Raw genomic sequence first — 9,378 nt, forward strand, 5'->3', positions numbered from 1 at the left:
CGCCCCTGCCTGCGCCTCCGTCGTCCCTGCTGCATCCCTCCCCCGGTTGGCGCGGCGGGTTGGACGGTCCGGGGGCGGCGGCGTCGTCGTCGCTGTCGAGGACCACGACGCCGTGCTCGTCCTCGCGCCCATGCTTGCGGGCGGCGATCTCCTCCAGGGCCCGGCGCTGCCGGACCATCTCGTCGCGGAGGTAGTCATCCCGCGCCCACCGCAGGGCGTCCTCGTCGGAGATGCCGCGCCGGGCTATCTCCTCGTACTCCGCGGGGAGGCCGCGCTCCGGCTTGGGCTCGACAAGGATGAAGCGGCCGGTGGGTGGGGAGGCGTTGGCGCCGATGCGGACGCCGGAGCTGCGCGTGCGGGCACTGACCGGCGTGCCCTGGGGCTCCGGCTTGACGGGGCGGAGGCAGGGCGAGCCACCGGACGACGAGGAGGACCCCTCGGTCTCCATGCGCCTCGGGGTCCAGGAGCTTCCCCGACGGCGTGAGAAGGACGGGGGAGCGGGGTACTCGAGGCGCGGCGTGTTGCCACCCTCGATGTACTCGAGGACGGCCTCCAACGTGCGCCCGGGCACGCCCCACCACCGGCGCCGGCCATTGGAGTTGAGCCTGCCGGAGGGCACGATGCCGTTGGTGGCCTCGAGCTGCTCGGCGTGATGGCGGCGGAAGTAGGGCTCCCAGAGCGGGCTGTCAGGGACGTACCGTGGCCCCTCCCTCGCCGCCCGCGGCAGGGACGCGCGGATGCGTGCGATCTCCGCACGCCGCGCCGCCTCGGTGGGTGGTGGTGGCACCGGCACGCCGCCGGCGCTGATCCTCCACGCGCCGGTCACCCGCATGTCCGGCGGGACCGGGTACCCGGCCTCGTAAAGGAGGCGAGCCTCGTCTTCGTGGAGATGGCGGCGGCCGAAGCCGTTCGCCGCCGCGCCGTCACCAGGGAAGCGCTCGGCCATGGGTGATGAACTGGAGACGGCGAGAGAGGAGAGGGAGGAACGACGATGGCGAGAGAGTGTGATCGCCGAGCACGCTGGTGCGCGTCTTATATAGGCCGAGACGCCGCCCGTACGCGTGGCCGCCGTGTGTACGCGTGGCGGGCGAGGGAGGGCGAGGGACGCGCGTCGTCCAGCCTTCACTGCGCCGCCCATGAGGCATCAATGGCGCAGGCTGACCGGCGCGGCAGCGCGGCAGCTTTGGCATTGATTCGCCGCGGGAAACGAGGCGATGAGGACGACGAAGGGGCGAGAAGAGAGCCGTGTCGCTGACGCGGCGGGCCCGCGGCTTTTTCACGCCAAAAAAGTTCGCCCGGTGCACCCGGGCGCCCCCCAGCGCGCCGGGTTCGGCCTGAATCCGCCGGCGCTGTTTTCGGCCCAGGCCGGCGAAAATCGGGCTCCTGGAGGCGCGACTGGGCCGATTTTTCGGCGCCGGCGTAAGAAAAACGTCTGGGAAGGCCTTTCTGGGGCGCGGCTGGAGATGCCCTTAGCGTGCTAACATACCAAAAAGTGATCCTACAAGAGGTATCCTTTAGTTAGTTGCTCCCTCTCGGTTTGAAGCACACTTAGGGTTGTCGATGGGGGAAGTGCAGCACTGGACGTAGTGGCATCTGATCCCACGCCATCAACGGCGTGCAAACCTTGCAATTCGGATCAAAGTAGGCTGCTAGTTAGAGTATATGGGTGTCAGACAACGTTTTGTAGTGTATATACTATGTATTATAGGCAGTACAACCTGACACAAAGGCAAGTGCATGCTGCAAATGTCAGTATGGAGCCGACAGTTGCCCCAGGCATGGGCCTTCGTGATTCTGACAGTATGAACGCAGATACCATTGCTGTGTGCCATTGCGATATTGTATGATGTAATTTCTTTTTACCAGCTCTATAGAAGAGCACGCATCAGTACAACTTTGTGCTCCCTGACATCCATTTCTACAAGTGGCCGAATAAATCAGTAAGTAACTAGCTTGTTGATTTAATTAACATGCACATGTCATTTTCGTTTGGGACGTGCAGAAGCACGGACCATGTGATTTTTGGCTTTGGGAGGATCAGTACACGCACTTCATCACAGGAGTGGACATCAATATGCTAATCCAAACTGCTGGGGCGGCAACAATGTTAGGTTTAAGATGGCGGAAGCACTGCAGGACGTACGCAGGCACGCAGCGAACCAAGAACACACAAATGCTATGCGTGTTCATGCTCGCCGTGATACTCGTGCAAGCCGCGTCCGACCGCTACTGAATAAAATTAGAGATTTGCCATGTAAGAACTGCTCCGTATTAATTTAACACGAAGCCTAGATTTTTTCTCATTAGCAGTACACCAATGTACTAAGCATGAGTGTGATGGCGACCTGAGAAGCGCGTACGAGGCATAGACAGCACGTTGGCATGCACGGAGCAGATCACCCACAACCTTCAACCACCCACCACAGTAAATAATTGAAATATATCAACCTTTTTGTGGACCTGCTTCCTCTGCCAAGTCAGGTACCCTGCAGGCCTATGACGGTATTTTACTCGTAATGCCAATTAACGCCCGGCCATGCACATATCGCGGTGAGAAAAGCGTGTGGTCAGATTGCAGCCTCCAGATGCCGCTGCGTTCAGGACATCCACTCTCTGTTGATGGGCCTAAATTTGTACGCATCGCTAGGACTTTTCACGTCTTGACATTGATGGTTTTATCTAGACTAGATAAGCTCCTCTAGAAGAAAAGGAAGTCTAGACTCGGTACTCCCCATAAGCCCCCTTCGGAATGGAGGCATAGATAACTGCAATACGATGGGGTGCGATTATAAATCTCAAAAGTCAACATCTGAACCGAGGTACTACGTAGATATCAGTGGACGGTGCATTTGAAAATTATTCAACGCATATTAAAAATGCTGGGTGCTTATACGAAAAACACACAACGTGTATTAAAAAGTCGACATGTATTTGAAGCATGCGGCAATAACCACTCAGCCACCCCAATTTGATGATTAATTACCCCCTTTTCATTCTTTTCTTATTTATTCTTCGTTTTTTTCCTTTTTTTGGCTAGATGCATGAACTTTTTCAATTTCACTAAGTTTTTCAATTTGAGATTTTTTTTTCAAAATCGATGAACGTTTTTCAAATTCAATAAAACTTTTTTTTTCAAAAATGAATATTTTTTTCCAAATTAGGTGAACTTTTCTTTTTCTATTTTCTATACTTTTATATTTTTCGTTTTTGTCAGTACTATAAGAGAAATCAGGGAGCAAAAAAGAACGAATGGAAGAAAAACTGTAGCGAACAAACATAAAGATTGTATGTGGCGTTTTGAACGAGCAAAGGAGGAGTCGTTCAGAATGAGAGTGGCGTTTTGTCTCCTAGGTATAGATACATCTATTATGAAATATGTATAAAAACATTTTAAAATGTTAAAACAATTCAAGAAAAATTCCCGCGTGTACATCTGAACATCCTATGTTCGCACTGATAATTTCGGTGAAAAGGGACATTTTTGGTGGCATGTATACAAAAGATTAAAAAAAATGCCTCGTGAATAGCTGTAATCAAGCATCGGAAATTTTCTTTTGTACAGAAGCCACAAAAGATGACCTTCTTTATCGAAACCTTGTGCACATATAATGTCCGGATTTGCATGCAGAATTTTTTCTCAATTTTTTTAACTTATTAAATTGTGTATGTAGACAATAGATGCATATACACCTACGAGGCAAAGTGAATTTCCGTGTGAAAACGAGCAAAGGAGGAGTGGTGGGCCGGGGCCCGATAAGGATCACTAATGTGCGCCAATTTAGTTTCTGGTGCCTACAGCATGAGCTTTCGTGAAAACGTACTACCTTAGACCAACTCCACCACGAGACCTCAAACGGACGTCCGGATTAGTCCGAATTTGTCCCTTTGGGGAGCCGATGGGTACGCCCGTGTTCGGCTGTGTTCATTGGGTCGTGCGTGCGCCCACCGCGCGGTCGCACCCCAAATCGTGTTCGGGACGGGCGGAATTAAAAATAATAATTAAGTAACTAAAAAAGCAAATAAACGCATTTAAAAAAAACATAAAACATATAAATGGGTTGGCCACAAAACGGCCCAGTTTCAACGGCCACTTAAAAGACCCATATTCATAATTAACATAATAAGAAGAAAAAACACTCCTCCCGCGCGCTCCTGCCGCGCCCGTCGGTGCCGTGGCCGTCACCGTCTTCACTGGCCGCCGGTGTCGTCGTCGTCGCTGACGAGGTCGACGTACTCCGGCGGCGTCCAGAGGTGCGCCGGCGGTGCCTGGTGGACGGGGGCGGGCTGGACGGCCGGAGGTGCCTGCACCACCTCCTCCCGCGGCGACGCCTCCCGCTCCGGAGTGGGGCACTAGTTCACGCCCAGGTCGGCGGCCATCTCCGGCGCAGTGCACGACCAGCCCCACCCCTTGCCCAGGAGCTTCTCGAACGCGGGCGAGTCCTCCTCCATTGGCTCCTCCTTGGCCGCCGCCGTGACGGCCGCCATCTGCAGCTCCGGGAAGGCCACGTCCCCGGCGGCAGAGAGGGCCATGGCCTCCTCCAGGCCGTCCCACTGCCGTTCGTCATGCGTGTTCATGGAATCGTCCATGACACGCTGCAGGAGACGGGCCTCCTCCTCCGCTGTCATGCGAGGAGGGGGAGGGGGCGACGGAGACGGGGAAGGCGACGGCGTGGGCGTCAGGCCACGCACCCGCGTACGCCCGCGCGGCTCTGCACGTGGCCTCCGCGGCCCCGACACGATGCCGGCAAAGTAGGACGCGCGCTGCACGTCGTGCTCGTCCTGGAGCCATGTGTCCCAGAGCGGCGAGTCGGGGGCATACCTGTGGTCGTAGTACAGGTCATCGGGGAGGAGGCGGCGGCGGCGGTTGATGTCATCGCGCCATGCACGGCCGGTCGCCGGCACTGGCGGGATGGGCACCCGGTCCGCGGAGAGATGCCACCCGTTGGGGAGGTGGGCGTCGCTCCACGGGACCGGCGTCCTCGTCTCCCAGTACCTCCGGCACACGTCCGCGCAGATGTACTGTCGGTCGCGCTCGCCGGAGGGCCTAGGGGCAATGGTGAAGGGGGCCGGCGCGGGGGCTCGACGGGAGGAGTGCGGCGGTGGCGCGGGGGCCCGACGGGAGGAGCGCGGCGGAGACGCGGGCTCCTCCTTCACGGAGCCACAGCGGCGCCCCGAGGAGGAGCCGGCCTCGCGGTCGTGCTTCCCCTTGCCGTTCCAGAAGCCCATAGCGAGGTGGGCGGCCGGCGAGCTCGAGGAGGAGTCGGGCTAGGGTTTCTGCACTGTCGGGGTTCGAGGAGGCCGCTGGGTGGCGTGGGGCAGTGTGGACGACGACCCGTCCACGCTTCCCACTTAAAGAAGGACGGCGACCGCTCGACGTGCGGATGACAGGTGGGGCCGCCCGCTCGTGCGCATTGAAGTGGGTGGGTGGGAGGTGGGCGGCCGCCGACCTGGGCGCGCGTCCGCTTAGTGTCCGTCGCGACCCAAACCCGGCGCAAGTTTACGCTCGAAATGGATCGGCCCGGACACAAAACGGACAAGATAGGTCCGGGCCGTCGCGCGCTGGGCCGCCTTCTTTGTCCGTTTTACTCCAAACGGACAGGGCCGGACAGGATAGGGTCGCGCGGTGGAGTTGGCCTTACTACTCGGATCTGTACGTCCTGATTGGTTCGGCCCATGCGTCAGATCTGTACGTGACCAACTGGCGGCACTGACGAGGGAAGCATTAATTCCTTGCGCCGCGACTGGATTATAACATGAACGTCACTTTACGGGCGTCATATCTAATTTCTAGCGTATCTATGGCGGTCGACCACATCTCACATATGGGATCAAAAGCAACATAATTTTGCAGAAACACACCCGCCGCCGCTCCAAGTCCAGCCAGCTAATTTGCTAATATTTAGGAAGTGTGATTTAGGAAGTATGATTTAGGAAGTGTGATTTAGGAAGTGTGATTGGCGGAGGGGGGTTAGCTGACTTTACGACGTCAATGCGAAATAATACAAACATGCATACAAACATGAACGTCTCTTTACGTCGCCGTTCCACGCGTCAAAGCGAAATCATAGGTCTGTACGTAACCTCATCAGGATATCTATATAAAGACTCTAATCGGGAGCACATGGGCTAATATATTTGACGCGTACAGAGGAGTCAGTTGATCATACTCAGCTGCCATCTGCTCTGCTCTCAACCCAGGTACACCGTCTTTTTAATTGCATGTATACATTTTTCTCTTGTAAGCGAAAACCAATACTAATAATTAACCCACATACACCCTCTGTTCCTAAATACGCAGCAAAACAAGTGAGTCTATCCTTTAAAATTTGTCTATATACATCTGTACAAAGTCCGTATCAAAATCTCTAAAATAACTTAAATTTACAAACGGATGGAGTAGATAATAGCAGCATACAGCTTCTCAATTATTCAGTAAAATGTAGAAATCACACATACACCTCTCAAAATATCTGCAACTTATTTTGCAAAAGTAAACAAAAAATAATAATATTTGCAACTTCTGCCCAAAAACCGTTTCAGAATTATTGCAGTTTGGACTCTCTTGATTTTAGCAAACATCGACTAAAGTTTAAGCTTGAACAAATTTGATTTGAATTTGGTTCAAAACTACTAGTCCGAAATTCCAGGGTACGAAACATATATTCCCTCGTCCTGTATTACTTGTCGTAAAAATGAATAAAAATAAATGTATCTAAACTAAAATACATCTAAATATATTCATTTTTGCAACAAGTAATTCCGAACGGAGGGAGTACTGGTTTAGTTTGAATTAGATTAGCATTTGTCCACACAAAGCATTGATTGCTGACGTAGGAAAAGCTGGCTGATAGATAGATAGAGACCTGGCAGGTCAACCCCAGACGGACCACCTCATATCTCTCTCCTGGCTTCGCTTTCCGGGCGATTTGATAATTTGTTACCCTTTACTTCTCCCTTTCACAATTTGCCACCCATTATCTCAATGACGGGCGGGCCCGGGCCCCACCTGTCATTCTCAGAGGGGGCAAATTATGAAAGGGAAAAGTAAGGAGTGGCAAATTATCAAATTTGCCTCGCTTCCCCTTCTCTTCTCCTCCCCATCGGCGTTGGGTTGGGTTCGCCGGCGTGGATCCGTGTGGATACGAGGGAGCCGGAGAGCTCCCCTTATCCACGATCTGTCGGCGCCAGTAGTCGCCGCGAAGGCCGCCGGGTCTGGATCCGGACGAGATGAAGCTCTTGTTGCGCAGGCGAGTTGGGACGGCTGGCCGTGCCCCAGTGGGAGGCCCACCGTCGGTCTGCCGGTACGCCCAACAAGGCATGGTCGGGTTCCTCGCAGCTTCGAGCTCCCGTGCACTGCACCGTACTTCAGCTTTTCTTCTCCAACTCCGACCGCCACCGCCGGTGATTAACCGTCAAATTCCTGTGGTGAATACGCTCCTCTCTTCTCCTTCTACATTTCCCCTCAACCAATTTCATGCCTCCTCTCCTCTCTCTGAGTAAGTGGTAAGCAGCACTACATGAATTTTGATCTGCAGCTGGGTTCTGTCTTCTGAATGTTCTCATCTGTTTTGCACCAGTAACTGAATCCTAGGAGTAGGAGTAGTAGAGGATGTTCACCTTGTAGAATATATCAAATTATCGATACAAGATATAGTAGGTTAAACTAGGTGCAGGCGACCGCCAATTTCAGATTTCAGTAGTCTGACCCTTACGTGTTCCATGTATGGGAACCGTGGTGTTTCCTGTCAACATCTTGCTGTCAAACTAATTACAAACATGCATCTCTCTCTTTACATCTCTTAGTAAGTATATGTGTATACATCTTTGGAGGAGATAATAATACATGACTACCAATATATAATATGTTTGCAGGTTGATACCTCTTCAGGCGCTACTCCGCCGCTAAGAAAATGCAGCTCTGGACCCATCCCGCGGCGCCGCTGCTGGTTGAGTACAATGATCAAGACATAGTCGACAAACTTACTGAAAACAACAAGAAAAATGTCTGGTTAGCAGAATGATAGGGGCGGACGAACTGTACTTAATACACGTTCAGCGTGCTGCTGGCATTGGTCTCCCTGCTACGCTGGTCGTCAAGAAATTTCGGAACATGAACCAAGCACTACAGGTGGATGACAATGTCAAGAACCGCTGCAAGTCAGAGGTGATCCTGTTAGCCAGAGACTGTCACGATAACATCATCGGGATCATAGATGTCATTGAGAGGGATGAAGCGATCATGCTCGTCTACAAGTACCCGGTGAATGGCAGCCTTGACTACTGGCTGCACCAACGGGAGGGGGCCGATCGGCTGCTGAGCTGGCCGCAGAGGAGGGCCATTGCCATCGGCGTCGCCAAAGGGCTCTGTCACTTGCACCATGGAGGCAACAGGCCGATTGTCCACCACAACATCAACTCTAAGAACATCTTGCTTGATCAAAATTTCAATGCTGTGATAGCTAGTTTTGATGCTGCACAGATGAACATGGCCGGGCACGACCAACCGTTGCCAATCGCGAACCTGCCTCTTGGTAACTTTGGGTACGCAGCTCCAGGTATGTTGGGCGGTTTATGTATGCAATGGAATTATGTGATGTCTTACCTTTTTCTTAATTACAGGAAACTCTTGTCTTAACTAGCTTTGTCTGTTAACTAGTGCCAACAAATGATTAACTGCAGAATATGCGACCGCAGCAAGCCAACTGACAGAGAAGGTAGACACTTATAGCTTTGGTGTGCTGATGCTGGAGCTCGTCACCGGGCGGGTGGCCAATGAAGCTAGAGCCGATGGTCATTTGGCGATCTGGGCGCACCACTTCACTGGACTGATGGCAAAACAAGTGGAAACGTTCGAGAGTGCCATGGAGAAGGGCATCCCAGATCAAGCGCGGTACATGGAGGAGATGGCAACTGTGTTTAGGCTGGGCGTGGATTGCACCGTTGTGGATCCGAAGAAAAGACCATCGATGCGGATGGCGCTCAAACGACTCCGCCGCAGCTGTGGGCGTGGCCCATTCCGTGGCCTTCTCACCTGCTATCTAATGTGAGGTCACCTGAAATCTTGCAAAGTTTCAGTCAATTTTTTTTCTTGGATTGTTGTTGTCGATGTTTGTTGTGTTTGAGCCATGCTTGTTGTTCTGGTTGTATCCCTCGTTTGTTGGTTTGTGCTCAAAGGAGAAGTGGAGACCATTTCTCCTCTTCATGTGTGTATTTATATCGTGATCGTATTGGTTTGAAATTGTGCGCTGTTGTGCAATTTCCACAAGGTGTAATTGCAGAAAATCACAACTGGGGGAACTCCTCTCCCTCTGTATCTGAAAGTAGTGAGATCTATGTGTTGTTATTGATGTGGGGAGGGGAGGGGGGGGGGGGGTGGTA

General features: G+C 53.0%; 1 pseudogene; it reads left to right on the forward strand.

Moving 5' to 3' along the window:
* The first annotated feature begins 6,984 nt into the window (after window positions 1-6,984).
* On the forward strand, window positions 6,985-9,322 carry LOC125521718 (annotated as a pseudogene).
* Window positions 9,323-9,378: the final 56 nt, after the last annotated feature.

Source organism: Triticum urartu, chromosome 7 (assembly GCF_003073215.2).
Source record: "Triticum urartu cultivar G1812 chromosome 7, Tu2.1, whole genome shotgun sequence".
NCBI lineage: Eukaryota > Viridiplantae > Streptophyta > Magnoliopsida > Poales > Poaceae > Triticum > Triticum urartu.